This window comes from Lissotriton vulgaris, chromosome 3_1 (genome assembly GCF_964263255.1).
Source record: "Lissotriton vulgaris chromosome 3_1, aLisVul1.2, whole genome shotgun sequence".
Lineage (NCBI taxonomy): Eukaryota > Metazoa > Chordata > Amphibia > Caudata > Salamandridae > Lissotriton > Lissotriton vulgaris.
In genome coordinates, this window is record NC_141689.1 from 1,062,887,576 (window position 1) to 1,062,902,750 (window position 15,175).

At 44.7% G+C, this 15,175-nt stretch overlaps 1 protein-coding gene across 1 annotated transcript in view; it reads right to left on the reverse strand.

The window, feature by feature from the left end:
* RIGI (RNA sensor RIG-I) overlaps window positions 1-15,175 on the reverse strand; it is an 818,172-nt gene that overhangs the window by 173,893 nt on the left and 629,104 nt on the right. The gene's annotated exons all lie outside the window — the stretch shown is intronic.

Consider the following 15,175-nt stretch of genomic DNA (forward strand, 5'->3'; position numbering starts at 1 on the left):
TACAAACAATCACATGCCTATATCAAAGCTCTGTTACGGAATTTAGCTAGAAAAAATGTTTCAATCTGTGAGCTATTTTGCTTACTGTTATCAAAGGTTTGGATCGTAATTCAGATTCTTGAATCTTTGTTTTTGATGTTAGAGGTAAAACCCCTGATCACTTGTTTGCACGGGTGTCAGATTTATAAATCTGTCGTTAAAATAGGACAGTGGGATTTTTTACCCCCTTTAAACACCAGGACATGCAGGTTATGGTTTAATGCCCTCCAACGTTCACAATCGTTGGAATCCACGAGAACAAGCCTTATGCTGATCTATCTTTTTAACCATGAAGAACTATCTTACCTATAAGTTTTTATTCCTTTGTAATTTTATTGAACTACAACATATTTGTAATCTTTTAGCATCTTTTAAAGGTGAAGCTGCATCTTGTGAATTAATGTTTTACTTGTTTGCGAAGATTTTAATTATTCATGCAATAAAGTCATTATCCTCTTATCCTCGTTGGAATGCGGCTGTCATTTAAACAGTTTACTGAGCCATTTTCATGAAGTCTCACTACTAAACATGTTCCTGGTTTAAATGTCCGCGTTCAAGACACATTCTGTTATTTAAACAAATGCTTAACTTAGAAACTTCCATGGTAATTTATTATACATTAAATGTGCAAGTAATTTTTGTAGTTGTAAAAGGGATGTCTTAGTCTGAATACTAGTGGCCACAATCTACCTTTGTATGGTCGAACGTCCTTTCATGGAATGATAAAGAACTTATATTACCTTAGAGTAGCAACATAGGCCTATTTAATAATGCATTCTTATTTAATGTACTCCCTCTTCTGTCAGTGGACATAGACTTCTACTGAAAATACGCTTAGTCCTTTGTCCTTCTCAAACTGAGCCTATTTTCTGATTATATCTCTGATAAATAAGATGCCTTGTAAATGTAGGCTGGCAATGGAATCTGTTCTGGAGTCTAACAATCCAAGCAATGTTACTGAGGTATATAATATAGAAGAATAGAAGCGTTTCTACACTTGGTTGATTATTTAAGATCTTTTGTCTGTCAAGTGTGCGCCAAACATGTGGCCATGTGGTCGCTTCAAGGCACGTTTGCCCTAGGAGGCCGATACACAATGGGTTAGTTGACCAAGGTGGGTGAGCTGGGAACTTTGTAATCTTGGGTAGGTTTCAGACACACAAGCCCCAAGCAATGAGATCGCAAAATACAAGGGGTGCCACGCAACATGGTGCAAGAGCGACGCAACCCTTAAGATGTGCTTTATCAAGCCATGCAAGGCCCTCTTGCATTGCCCTGAGTGGCTTGATAAATCAAGAGTAGAGCAGCGCTAATCACTGAGCTGTGTTACTCTGCTCCAGGGAGGTGTTCCATAGGTGTTGCCTGGGTGTGCCCACGCAACACCCATAGATTTTGGTGCATTCCCAGATATCCATAAGTGATAGACCTGGAAATGCGTGAAAACTGCTTTGCGTACTCAGGGGAGGCACAACAAGGCGAAATATGTTTATTTCTCCTCGTTTTTTTCCACTTTCTATGTGTGCTGCAGAATGCAGTACACATAGAAAGAACACAATGCCTCAGGGGTTTGTATTTGTGCAGGAATGTGTCCCTTCCTTCACACAAATAATCCTGCTTACAATACAGGCACTGTTGCGCCATGAGTGCCTGCGTTGGCACTAGGCAGCACATGGTGCCCGAGCACTGGAAAATGCAGGAATGTGCCATATTATGTTAAATATGGCACACTATGGCCCGTTTAAGGAAGTTTGCTGCACTGTGTGACGATTCCTGACCCGGAAGACGTTCGTAGCGAATAGGGAGGCCACAGTACTTTTAACAGATTTTATTTACTTTGTTGCAATAACCAGTCTTATTTCGTCAAATAGAACAAAAGACGTTGTGATACAAGTTACAGGCACGATCACGGCTCACCTGTATTGTTCATAAAAAAACACTGGTTTTTGATGGCCATCAATTAATATTTCCTACTACATCAGTGACTCCTACGAACACAATTGTGAATTGTACCCCATAAAGAGGACATTCCTGACTTTATTGACTCAGAAGAAAGTTAGTCTTCCCAATTGAATAAGGGTTTGATGACTTTTCTGTCTCATGTATTTTAATAGAAAACTCTGTCCTGAAGAAGGTATTTGATCAATGTCTCACCGAAACGCAGAGTCGACTGCTCTGTAGTTTTCTTTGTTTTTATCAATACTTCTGTGTTACATATTATGACAATGTTTTTTAATAGTTTTTTAATTATGCAAGATATTTTATGTTTAATTTGAATAATTATGAATAAAAACTGAATTGTAATATGTTACATGCTGTTCTTTTGCCTTCCTGTTCTAAATGTACTTATTTACTATTGTAATTCCCTTGCAACTGGTGTTTGAATAACTGTTGTACAATTATTAACACTGTGATACTGGAATACTGCATAACACAACACATGATCCATTTAAATGTTTAGGTAGGGACCTGTTCAGTTTTCCTCTTGCTGCGCTGTGTGACACATTGACAAATATTCCTCTCTTGATCATTGTTTTTTTGGACGAGGATACAACTTGGATGCTTGAAGGTGTCTGTTCATCAGTAGTTGGACAGTTTATGCCCGGTCAGTAGAGGAGTTGGTTCTCCTTCTCGGGTTGTCGCAATACATTTTCACCGCCTCACACTCAAAGGCCAGCGTGACTACTGAGTAATCTGAAGAGCATCAAGATGGACAGAAGGCAATCCAGAACCTAGAGCCTTGTGCCGAAAGCGACCTGCCCCCCTTTTGACCACTTCAACTTAGATTTTGGATTAAAAGACTGTTGCTTGATTTAAGGTTTCTACTTTGTAACCAGCCCTCAAGGACAAAACACAACAAAGGGCGCTCATCCCCTACAACGTATGGTTTCTCCCAGGCTCTTGGTCAGGGGTTGGGCGGGCTGAGGGAGCTCCCAAGCTATCTGTCATCTTGGCTCTGGAAGTCCGATTAAGTGTTGGGGGGGGGGGCAGCTCTTACTTAACAAAGGGGCAGATTTTAGGTCGAGCCTAGCAGTATTGCGGATGCACTGCTCGCTCTGCGAGACATGCTGTATTAAAGTATGCTGTGGAAGCCTCGCACACTCATCTCCCAAATTTGTAATGGCTTCTGTCTTTGTCCTTTGTAAAAGCTGGCTTCCAATTCATTATGAGCCTTGTTAGTCCCGCCTTGGTACCACCCTGTCTCCATTTGGTACCGCCCATATGGACTGGACCTTTTACTTCGATCCTAACACACCATGCTTTATCTAGTGGGTGAGCATTATTTACTTTATTGACAATGGCGGCTGCTTTTTTCGTTGTATGTGCTTTGTGAATGCTTATCTTTTACCTGTTTTGGGAGCTCGAGGGAGTGGGGCTAAGACTCCTCCGACCTGAACTGAACAAGCGGCTGTGGAGACTATGGTTTTTTCTGCTTTTCTTGGAATTGTAGCTGGAGTTTTGTCAGAAAGCTTGTGCAAGAGGTAGTGGGGTGAGGCTTTTGTGGGTTTTGGAGATGTTTCTCAGTCTCGCCGAGGATTTGCTGCATTAATAATTGCACCGACGGGCGAGTCAGCAAGTCCTTGTGTGTTTTCTTTTTAATTGGCAGGAAATGGATATGAATACAAAGAAGACCATAGTATGACAAAAAAACAACAGTCTTAAACGCTATGGGCAGTACGCACATCTGTATAGCATGGCACAACACTGATATGGCAATTTGTGGGGACTACAGATGTGTTGCAAATTGGCATTGTCTGCTCTCATCCCCCACTGCAGTACCAACCTGGATCCAGTATTTCTATTTCCAGAAATAGATTGTCACACTGGCAGGACGGCCTTGATTATTAGTTTACGCAGGCAGGTGCATACCAGCACTGTTTGGTGCAAACCGGAACTACAGGGTGGGGAAAATGGGCACACAGACGAACAACTGTTACTTACCTGTAAACAGGTGGTTCTCCAGTATTGGTGTCTTTCATAGATTCACATGCTTGAATATTCCCTGTCGTCGGAGTGGGAGTCCCACGGTAAATAAAATAGCAATAAATACTAAATATATATAATAATATATAATAAATATATATATACATAATAAGGAAAAACCCAAAAAATGCATACAAGAAGCATCTGGTACCTAACCAAAAAGTTCCACATAGGAATGCATGGGAATAAAGAAGTTCCAATGTAGCCCATCCTTGTCATTATGTTAGTCCAAACTGCAGCCAATCAGGCGCCAGCAGCCCTCCAGAACCTTCTCCTCAGAGCTCAAGCCCTCAGATTTTCGTAGCACAAGAGTGACCACAGAGTCTATGAGGAGAAGAGAGCCTCTGAGGGGAGGAAGGGAGGGTCGCATGTGAATCTATGAAAGACACCAATACTGGAGAACCACCTGTTTACAGGTAAGTAACAATTGTTCTTCTCCAGTATTGGGGTGTCTTTCATAGATTCACATGCTTGAATATAGAATAGTAAGCAGTCCGTATCCCAACACAAAGTTTCCAGAATGCAATGTATAAACAAAAGGTTGGAATCAACAGGTGTAAACCCATGCCATAGAAGTTATACAACTATATGTATACATAGAGAAGACATGCATAAGACTGGAAACCATAGGAGGAGGGTAGAACAGAGGCTCACCTTATTGAAAAAGATTACGGAGCACAGCTTGTCCCACTGCGGTATCTCCTTCAGCCATGGCACCCAGATTGTAGTGCTTTGTGAACGTGTGCCTGCTGGACCACGTGGCTGCTCTGCAAATCTGATGCAATGGAACTCCGGCAAAGAGTGCAGTCGAAGAGGCTACAGACCTGGTAGAGTGGGCTCTTACTGTAGTCTGTAAAGGCTTTCCCGCTTTCTGATGGCAGAAAGCAATCGCCGAAGCCACCCAGCGGGCTACTGTAGGTTTGGTGACTGGTCGCCCTTTTTGAAAGCGGCCATAGGCCACAAAGAGCTGATCCGATTTTCGGAACTGGGCTGTTCTGCTGATGTAGAACTTTAAACATCTTTTAATGTCCAAAGAGTGCAAGCGTTGTTCCGCAGGAGATTGCGGGTTGGCAAAGAAAGACTTCAGTATAACAGGCTCATTAATATGGAAGTCTGACGGCACTTTTGGAAGGAAAGTAGGGTTAGTGCGTAAAAGCACAGAATCCGGTTTAAACTGCAGAAATGGCTGTTTGATCGTGAAAGCATGTATATCACTCACTCGACGTGAAGACGTCAAAGCAAGTAAAAGTGCAACCTTCCAGGTGACATACTTGAGGTCTGCTTTATGGATTGGTTCAAACGGTGCAGTCATTAATTGTGATAGGACAATGTTGAGGCGCCACTCGGGAGGGGGACGCCGAACTGGAGGAAAAGTCCGAAGAAGTCCCTTGAAAAATTGACGTATTAACCTGGATGAGCATAAGGAGGCGGAGCCATCATGGCGGAAGCGTGATATTGCCGCCAGAAAGACCCTTAAAGTAGCATGTGACAAACCCGACTGAGCCAGATGGAGAAAGAAAGGGAGGAGCTCAGCGGGCGTGGCACGCAAAGGATGTACTCCGGCGTCTGCACACCAGTGGCAAAAGCGTTTCCATTTCAACTTATAGGTCTTTATAGTTGATGGAGCCCTGGCCTGAGCGAGGATGTTACGACACTCCTGAGGGATGATTAGATGTGCAAATTCACAGTGCTCAGGTTCCAGGCTGACAAGCTCAGGGAAGAGGGGTCCGGATGGTAGATTTGACCCCTGTTCATGGAGAGAAGATCCATTCGAGGATGAAGAAGAATGGGTTCGCATTGAGACAGGAGTAGCAGCTCCGAGAACCACGCCTGTCGTGGCCACCTGGGAGCAATCAGAAGGATGTGGCAGGGTTCTCTCCGCATCTTCCAAAGTACTCGAGGCACTAGGGGGATCGGAGGAAAAGCGTAGGCGAAGAGATTCGACCAATCCATCAAAAGGGCATTGCCTTGGGATCCTTTGTGGGGATGCCAGCTTGCGTAAGCGGGGCATTTGCGGTTCTCTGGAGTCGCAAAGAGGTCGATTTCCGGGAATCCCCAATGGTGAAAGACCATATCGAGTGTTGGCTGGTGGAGTTCCCACTCGTGGTTGGATGATCGGGACCTGCTTAGGGAATCCGCCAGAAGGTTGGACAACCCCGGAAGATGAACTGCGGTGATTTGGATTTGATGATTGATGGACCAGTCCCAAATCGCCTCTGCCAGGCGGGATAACACCGGAGACTTTGTTCCGCCCTGCTTGTTTATATAATGCATGCAGGTCGTGTTGTCCGTCTGTATGAGAACTGACTCTCCCTGCAGCACTGGTTGAAATGATTTCAGGGCCAAAAAGATAGCCATAAGCTCCAACTTGTTGATGTGCCAGGTCTTTTGATGCAAAGTCCATTTCCCTTTGACGGACAGGTCTTGGAGGTGAGCTCTCAGCCCTCCAGGGAGGCATCCGTCGTTAGAGTCAGATCTGGGGTGTTGGACAGAAAGGACGTGCCTGCCGCTAGCTGGTGTGGTTGTGCCTACCATTTGAGCGCTTTCTTCATGGGAATGGTGATGGAAACCTGATCGTTGAAGGAACCGGTGACTTGACGCCACTGTTTGTCCAGAGCCTGTTGGATAGGTCGTGCTCGTAGTCGGCAATGAGGGACAAGAGCGATGCACGACGAAGCCATCCCTAGAAAGGACTTCAACAAACGGACTGAAACGCACTTCTTTGCTAGAAGTAGCGAAACTAGTCGGAGAATCCTTTGCTGACGTTCCCGGGAGACAAATGCTTTGGCTAGTTTGGTGTCCAGCGTTGCTCCTAGGAAATCCTTGCAAGTTGTTGGCTGCAATTGAGATTTCTCCAGATTGATGGACAGACCCAAGGAACGGAATACTGTCTGACAAACTGCAGTATGGTGTAGAAGTTGTGAGCGGGATTGTGATTTCAGGAGGCAGTCGTCGAGATATGGGAATATCTGTATGCCTTGGAGACGAAGAAAAGCCATGACCGGAGCCAACATCTTTGTAAAGACTCGGGGGGCCGAACGGAGGCCAAATGGAAGGACCCTGAATTGGAAATGAAGGTGCCCCACCTTGAAGCGCAGGAACTTGCGATGACCCGCTAGAATTGGGACATGGAAGTAAGCATCTCGGAGATCGATGGTAGTCATGAAATCTCCGACTGAGAGCAAACGCAAGATCTCTGCAAGCGTTAGCATACGGAAGGTCTGATCCTTGAGATAATGATTGAGTGCTCTCAAGTCCAGTATGGGTCTCCATTCTCCGTTCTTTTTGACGACAAGGAAAAAACGGGAATAAAACCCCTTCCCTCTCTGAGACTTTGGTACTACTTCCACCGCACCCTTTTGAATGAGAAGGCGAACTTGATGAAATAGTTCTTTGAGGTGCGGAGGTGGCGGTCCGGAAGGCGTTGGAGGAGGTACCTCGACAAATTCCAATGCATGGCCTCTTTTCACAATGTCGAGTGCCCAACGGTCCGTAGTAATGGAGGACCATTGAGAACCAAACAGAGAGATTTGACCTCCAATTCTCCGTTCGACAGACAAGTCATTGACGTTTGTTGGATTGTCCTCTGAAATTAGACTTCCCTCTGTAAGTTCTGGCAGGTTGCTGGCGGGAAGACTGTTGGTGGTTACCGGTGAAACGTTGGTTACCTTGGTTGAAGGACCGATATTGACTGCTTCCTCCACGAAAAGTGGATGTAGTGCCACGTCCTCGAGCACCCCGAAAGGGCTGCTTCTTAAACTGAAGGGTACCCAAAGCACGTGCAGTGTCCGTGTCCTTTTTAATGGATTGTAGCGCTTCATCAATATGCGCTCCAAATAATGACTCGCCGTCATATGGCATATCTAGGATTCTTGCCTGAACTTCCTGTCGAAACGAAGTTGAGCGTAGCCAACCCTGACGACGCAGGACGGCCGCTCCAGCGAGTTGGCGAAAACCAGTGCAGGCCACATCCACTGCACAATCAATAAGTTCTTCTGCCGTTCTTTCTCCTTCTTGCAGAATTTTCTGTGCTTCTGCCTTGGAAGCATCCGGGAGTAACGCCACATAGGCGGACATATCAGCCCAAGCCTGACGGTCATAACGACCTAATATAGCCATAGCGTTAGCTACTCGAACCGTTGTAGAGGACATGGTGGAAAATTTACGCCCAATAGCATCTAGGCGACGGCCCTCACGGTCCGGAGGAGCAGTGATTGTCGACGCCGGATTCTTTGAACTTCGTTGAGCTGCCTGCGTGACGACAGAGTCGGGCTTAGGTTGACCTGTAAGGCATGCTGGAGATCCTACAGGAGCCTTGTATTTCTTCTCTAACCTCGGCAGTTGTGCTGGTAGAGAGTTTGGCGTCTTCATTATTTTCTCCCCTTCAGACCAGATGAAGTCTATAATCAGGACTGTGTGGATCTGTTTCAAGGGCTGGTTCTTGAAATCGTATAGGAAGCAATCTTCCTCTCTGTGTGCTCGTGGTAATTTGAATCGTTGCGCCGCCCTGTCCATTAACTGGTGGAAGCCTGCGATATCTACTGGAGGAGAATCCCCCGTTGGCACCTGAGAAGGGGATGGTGTTTGAGCACGATAGTCATCCCACTCCGCTAAATGTTCTTCACCATCCTCATCTACTTCAGAAACTTCACCATCCTCACGCTCTCGAGGATTCTCGTCATCATCATCCTGTGGATAAATTGTAGTGTGAACCCGAACTGATGTAGTTCTGTGAACAGTAACAGGCGACGCCGGTTGAGGAGGAGCCAGAACCGGGTCAGAAACTGGATTCAACACCGATGGAACAGCTGTAACCTGTGGAGTTGGTGGGAAACGCCGATTGTAATCTTCCAACATACTTTGGAGGTTCGATATCATTGATATAGGCAACATCGCAGTTGGAACTTGAGGGTGAGTTGCTTGATGTTGGCCATACTGATCTTCCTCGTCGTTACTGAATTCTTGGCACTTAATATTCAGATCCGAAAGACTCTGAGCTTGGTCATCAGACTCTTGATCAGAATCAGTAGCAAACAGCGGAGATGGAGGATTAATCATCTCTCTTTCTGTAAAAGTCTCGAACTGAGTTTTGCTGGACTGTAAAGGCAATAAAGGCATTGAAGCAAATGAAGAGGCTGGCGTGGAAACTGTGCCTTGCGTACGCGTCGACGGCATGACATCAGTCGTCTTCTGCGATGGAATTGACTTGGAAGCCATCGTCGACGAGGAGACCGTCGACGGAGTAATCTTCATTGGCATCGTCGGAGCCATCGTCGACGGAACCTTCACTTTCAATGTCTTCGTCGACGGAGTCGTCGTCGACGGAGTCGTCGTCGACGGAATCATCGTCGACGGAATCATCGTCGACGGAGCGGTCGTCGACGAAGCAGATGGAACAGGCCCTCTCGTCGACGGGACAGACGTCGGCGGTGCGCTCATCGTCGAGGGCGTCGACGGATTCAGAGTCTTCGAACTTCTAGTCGACGACGACCGGGTCGTCGACGAGTGAACTTTCTTCGTCGACGAAGATGAAATAGGAATCAAAGAAGACACGGTCTTAGAACTGAGAACCACTCTCATCGACGACGAAGACGTCGACGCCAAAGCTGACGACGATCCAGAGGCCAGCGTCGTCGTGACCGTCGTCGTCGATTTGGAACCAGAGACAGCCATTCTCGTCGACGGAGCTGGGACTACCGTCGTCGACGAAAATTCCGTTTTCTTCACAGAAAAACTGGACATTGAAGCAGAAGGAGCCTGAGAGCTTTGTCTCGTGGGCCCAGACGTGGTAGGTAAAGGTGAAGACACCGCAGGGGTCAAAGCGAGGGAAACTTTCCTCTTTTTAAGAAATGGTGAAGGCACCTCCTGCACACTACCACGCTTAGAAGCTGCTTTAGAACGGCCTGACACAAGACTTTCAGCATCAGAAAGTATATTGTCCTTGTCCTTTAGCCTTTGAAGCCAAACAAATAAACGGCCTTCTCTGTCCTTAAGAGTTTTCTCTGAGAATTTTCTACAGAGCTTACAGGTGCCTACTTCATGGTCCGGGTAAAGGCAGTAAATACACTTACTGTGTGGGTCATCATGAAATAATCTCAGCTTTCCACAGGAGGAACAAGCTCTGAAGAGAGACTTCTTACTTGAAGACATTGTGGAGAAACTGGAACACTTGAAGAAAGAAAACTGAGCAGAGCTCAGGGAGACTCCCTTACACACGACGTGCGGTAGAAAATCTGAGGCCTTGAGCTCTGAGGAAGGTTCTAGAGGGCTCCTGGCGCCTGATTGGCTGCAGTTTGGACTAACATAATGACAAGGATGGGCTACATTGGAACTTCTTTATTCCCATGCATTCCTATGTGGAACTTTTTGGTTAGGTACCAGATGCTTCTTGTATGCATTTTTTGGGTTTTTCCTTATTATGTATATATATATTTATTATATATTATTATATAAATTTAGTATTTATTGCTATTTTATTTACCGTGGGACTCCCACTCCGACGACGGGGAATATTCAAGCATGTGAATCTATGAAAGACACCCCAATACTGGAGAAGTTAGCCATTGTTGCAGATTTTCCCAGGTTTGGGCCTTTTTTATTAACTTTGTGCAGAGACTGTTAATTTAAATGTCATTTGCATATTTGTGAAGTGTGAAAGTTTGTCATTGTTATTGTAGGTTGCATCAGCTTTTCCTGTAATTTTTGTGTTAATTTTTTAATCACAATTTCGAAATTTATTATCGGATTTGCTGAGTGTATTCTTTGCAAGAGTTGTGTTGAGTCAATTATGGAGATTATTTTGGTAAGAGTAGCTGAATTCCTATGAATCCGTCTTTGTGTTGGGTTTACCAGGACTGTACTATGGCTATACATAATTTGATTTGATTGAGACTGTTGTGCTTTCCACTCTGTACTTAACTGTAGTATTGCATGATCACTACCATCAGCAAAGTTGATATTGAGTTGTAAAACTGATCTGAACAGATCATAGCTACAGATCATGTAGTCCAGTAGTGAGGAATTACAGTTTCCCTGTCTAGTATTTGAGGCAGGGATGTCTCCTTCTACATTGCCATTTAATATTGTTCCATTTAGAATGGGTAGTGATGCTATTAAAATCTCCCTCTTTTATCCGCCTTATTTTCTTTAGGAAGAAGTGGAATAGAGATTCCCAGGGCCTCGTCTGTGAGCCAATTTGCCCATTTCAATAATAACTCATTAGATATTTTCCCGTTAAAATCACCCATGATAAAAAGCGATGGATAGCCCTGATTTTCTATTGTTTGTTAGATATCCTTTAGGATTTCTATAGTAAGTGCATCCATTTTTACTCCAGGGGGGATATAGATGTTGTAAATTAGTAGATCTTTTAAGGTTCCTGGAGGATTTGTCTCGCACTTGATTTTAATACATTAGTGATTCTTAGAGTTAGTTGGAATTACTTCTTGTGTCCATTTGTAGTCTTCATTTAATAGGATCGCTATCCCACCTTTCGCGTGTCCCCGATCGACCTGTTCTGCAGAATATCATAAACAAAATATTTCTCATGATTGAAGTTTTGTGTAGACTAAGTTTCTTGGAGGGCCACTATTGCTGGGGAATCTTTTGTTATTTCTGTTCCATGAAGAAATCGTCAAGCCTGTGCTAAACAGAGAATTTGTTATCCTTAGTTTGTTTATTACTGTTCAAGGTTTCCGAAATCCAGAACCAGGAATGATCTCTCTTTGTTATTTTAACACTGGGGGTTTTCTTACTCCAGATTTCTCTATCGCCGTTCTTTATGGACACAAATATATTTTCTGTAGCATGATCTAGGGTATTGATGGTGGTGTTAAGAGATTGGTTAGATCGAGGCTTTTTGGGAGATTCATCTGGTATATATCTCTTTTGAGGTTCGTATTTTAATACGGGGGCCAGGTCATAACCGTATTTGTGTAAAGTGTCACTCTCCTGCAGTATGATTCCTGGTATCACTGGAGACCAAAATTCAACAATCACATTTGAAATTTTTGATTTTTCTGGAAACATAACTAGTTTTATTTCGTTACGCGCTAGAGATTGTAACGGCCGAATTTTTTGTAGCAAACTAATAATTCGGACGCGGTTGAGTGGTGCTTCGTCAGAAGGGAATAGGTCTGTAATTTCCAGAAAATTGGACCTAGTCTCCTCTGTTTGCAGATCCTTTTTCTGAGTATAGAGAGTTCCTTTTGAGATCTCTCTTAACACCGGACTTGTTGGACCGTGTCCTGATGGTAGAAAATGTGTTGCCGTAGAATTTAATTTACTCAGTTGCTCAGAGTTGTCTCTTTGAATTTTTGTCGGCGATTTCTGCTCCTTTGTTCTCATAGTCTGGGGCATTTCTGCGCTTTCTTCTATTTCAGGTAAAAGAGGAGAATTGTTCTGAAATCTTATTTTATGAGCTTTCTTTTTCTTAATTCTTCTTTGCGCTTTTCTCCTTTTCAGTTTAATCAACTTTTGATTTCTTTTGTCATTAGTGCATTTTTGACCCTGTGTGTCATCATTAGATAGCACAATCTCAACAGTTGATTTAAGGTTAGATGTTGCAGGACTGGTCAAGGTGGAGTTAGATTTTCTTTTAGTGAAGATTGGATAGTAAGCTAGGGCTGCTGGGGAGACACTGATTTGGTTTCCTCCTTAAAAAGGTTTCTAAGAGAGTATGTATGATTAGAATCCTGTTTGGCCTTAGAATCCATAATTAGTTTCTTTCCGGTTTGGGTTGCAATTTCCTTTGTTTGAGAAAGAGGTGTTTTTATTGTTTCAACTTTTGAGTTATTAGAATATTCCCCATTACATTTACCACAAACTCCTGTTGTTGCTGTTGACTTTGTTTGCTCGTTCTTCCTTTTTTTCACCACTAGGAATTTGAGAATTCCTAGTTGGGTGTCAAGTGTTTGGTCAGAATTTTCCAGTATGTTCCCTAGATGAATGAGAACTGCTTCCAGGATACTTTGCAATGTGAACAAGGATTTGGATATTGGGTTATGGTCATTATGAAGATCAATACTTTTAAAGAGAGAGAGATCTGGTGATTTTTCGAGGAATCCCTCTTGGTCTGATGATTTTTGTGAGGTACTGCTCTGTATGTTCTGGGTTTCCTTGTGTGGTCCCGTGTGATATATTAAGTCTTTGATGTTGATATCTGGACTGGTAATGTTATATTCTAGGGATTGTTGTAATTTGCATGATTCCGGTATTATTGAACCAACTATAGTGGAGGTCGGGATTAACTCATCCGATTCGGATGAGATACTTTTTTGAGGAGCTTCAGGTGTCCTTTGGTTTTCGATTTGAGTTTGATGTATTTCATCCTTTCCAACCTCTTTATTCCCATTTTTTTTCTTTAACTGTCTGTTCTTTTTGTGCTTGTTCCTGTTCCTCTAGGTTTAATTTTGTGAAATACTTTTCAACCCCGGGAATTACTACAGACTTTCCGGCGCTTACCGTCTTGCCCGTGCTCTTTCTAATTGCTTCTTCCGTTCCCATCCTCTTCATAAAAATGGTTCTTGACCTTAGTTTTTTATAGGCCATTACAGTGTGGTGAATCACTTTGTATTGTTTTAGTTGTAGTTTTAGCCGTGCTATTGCACCGGCCATGTGTTACTTGGTAGATCTTAGCCACCTGTATGGTTGAAATGCTGTTTCTTGTTGCCCACTACTTTAGTCCCAGCATTGAAATAAAGACTCTTGCAGAATTCCAATTGACACAGCCAAGGAGGTAAGGTTCCAAAGTGCCAGTACGCGGGTGCGCCGCTCATGCAACACCAGGAACTAGCACCCTTTTTCTGCTCCCTGGCTCCGTTACTTGTAAGGTTATAACATTTTCATGCACATTAAACATTAATTGCCTGTCTTTCTTTAGTTAGTTGTTATGGTTTAGTACCTCTTTTGTAGTTGCGTCCAGGAGGATCTTATAGCTCCAGCCTCACTTGGGACGTCGGTCGCAGCTGTTGCCGCAGTTTCTCGTGGCTCTGGCCGCACTCAAGGCGCCACTCGCAGCAGCTGTCGCATCCAGGAGGGGCTCGTGGCTCTGGCCGCACCTAAGAACGCCACTCGCGGCAGCCGCCGTGTCCAGGAGGCGCTAGCGGCTCCGGCCGCACCCTGTACGCCACTCGCGGCAGTTGCCGTGTCCCACGGGGGCTCGCGGCTCCGGCCGCACAAAAAACGCCAGGAGCAGAAGCAGGGGCTCCAGCCGCACCCCAAACATCCAGCAGGCACTCGCGGTTCCGGCCGCCGCCTGCCCACCTATTGCGGCAGACGTCTCGCTCCAGCCACGTCTGGGAGTGCTCGCGACTCTGGCCGCACCAGAACACCAGGAGGAGGAGCAGGGGCTCCAGGCACACCCCAAACGTCACCCGTGGCTGTCGCCTGCGTCCGGCAGGTGCTCGCGGTCCCAGCCGCAGCCTGCCCACCGATCACGGCAGTCGTTTCGCTCCAGCCGCTCCAGCCACGTCCGGGACGCAGGATAACACAGGTCCACTGCGCCCGGGATACCTTTCCGGCAGTCAGGAATAGGGTGCGGCCAGGCGCCACAGTTGGCGTCTCCTCGCCATCCTTCTCGCCTCGCCTCGCTCACAGCCGCAACCCACAGCTCGTTTGCTCGTTTGCTCCACAGCGCCACCACTGACTCCTAACGCCAAAACTCTAATCCTCTAAAGCCTCTAAATTAGGATTTTTCTCAATTTAGTAGTAGTAAAGTTAGGAGTCCTAACTTTATTACTACTAAATTGAGAAAAATCGCAATTTTAAGACTTTCGGTATTCACAGAAGGCATTTAGGAGTCCTAAAGTTAGGAGTCCTAACTTTACTACTACTAAATTGAGAAAAATCCTAATTTTAAGACTTTCGGTATTCACAGAAGGCATTTAGGAGTCCTAAAGTTAGGAGTCCTAACTTCAGTGAATACCGAAATGAGTAAGTTCATTCTGTGAATACAAAAAGTAGTAAGTGCATTCTGTGAATGCCAAAAGTAGTAAGTTCATTCTGTGAATACCAAAAGTAGTAAGTGCAATCTGTGAATACCAAAACAGTAGTAAGTTTAGGATTGAGTCTTAAGTTCATTCTGTGAATCGGGCCCAAAGAGTTCTAATGGTTGCAGACCCTTAGATTCAATAAGTCGGAAAAGGCTTTTTTTTTT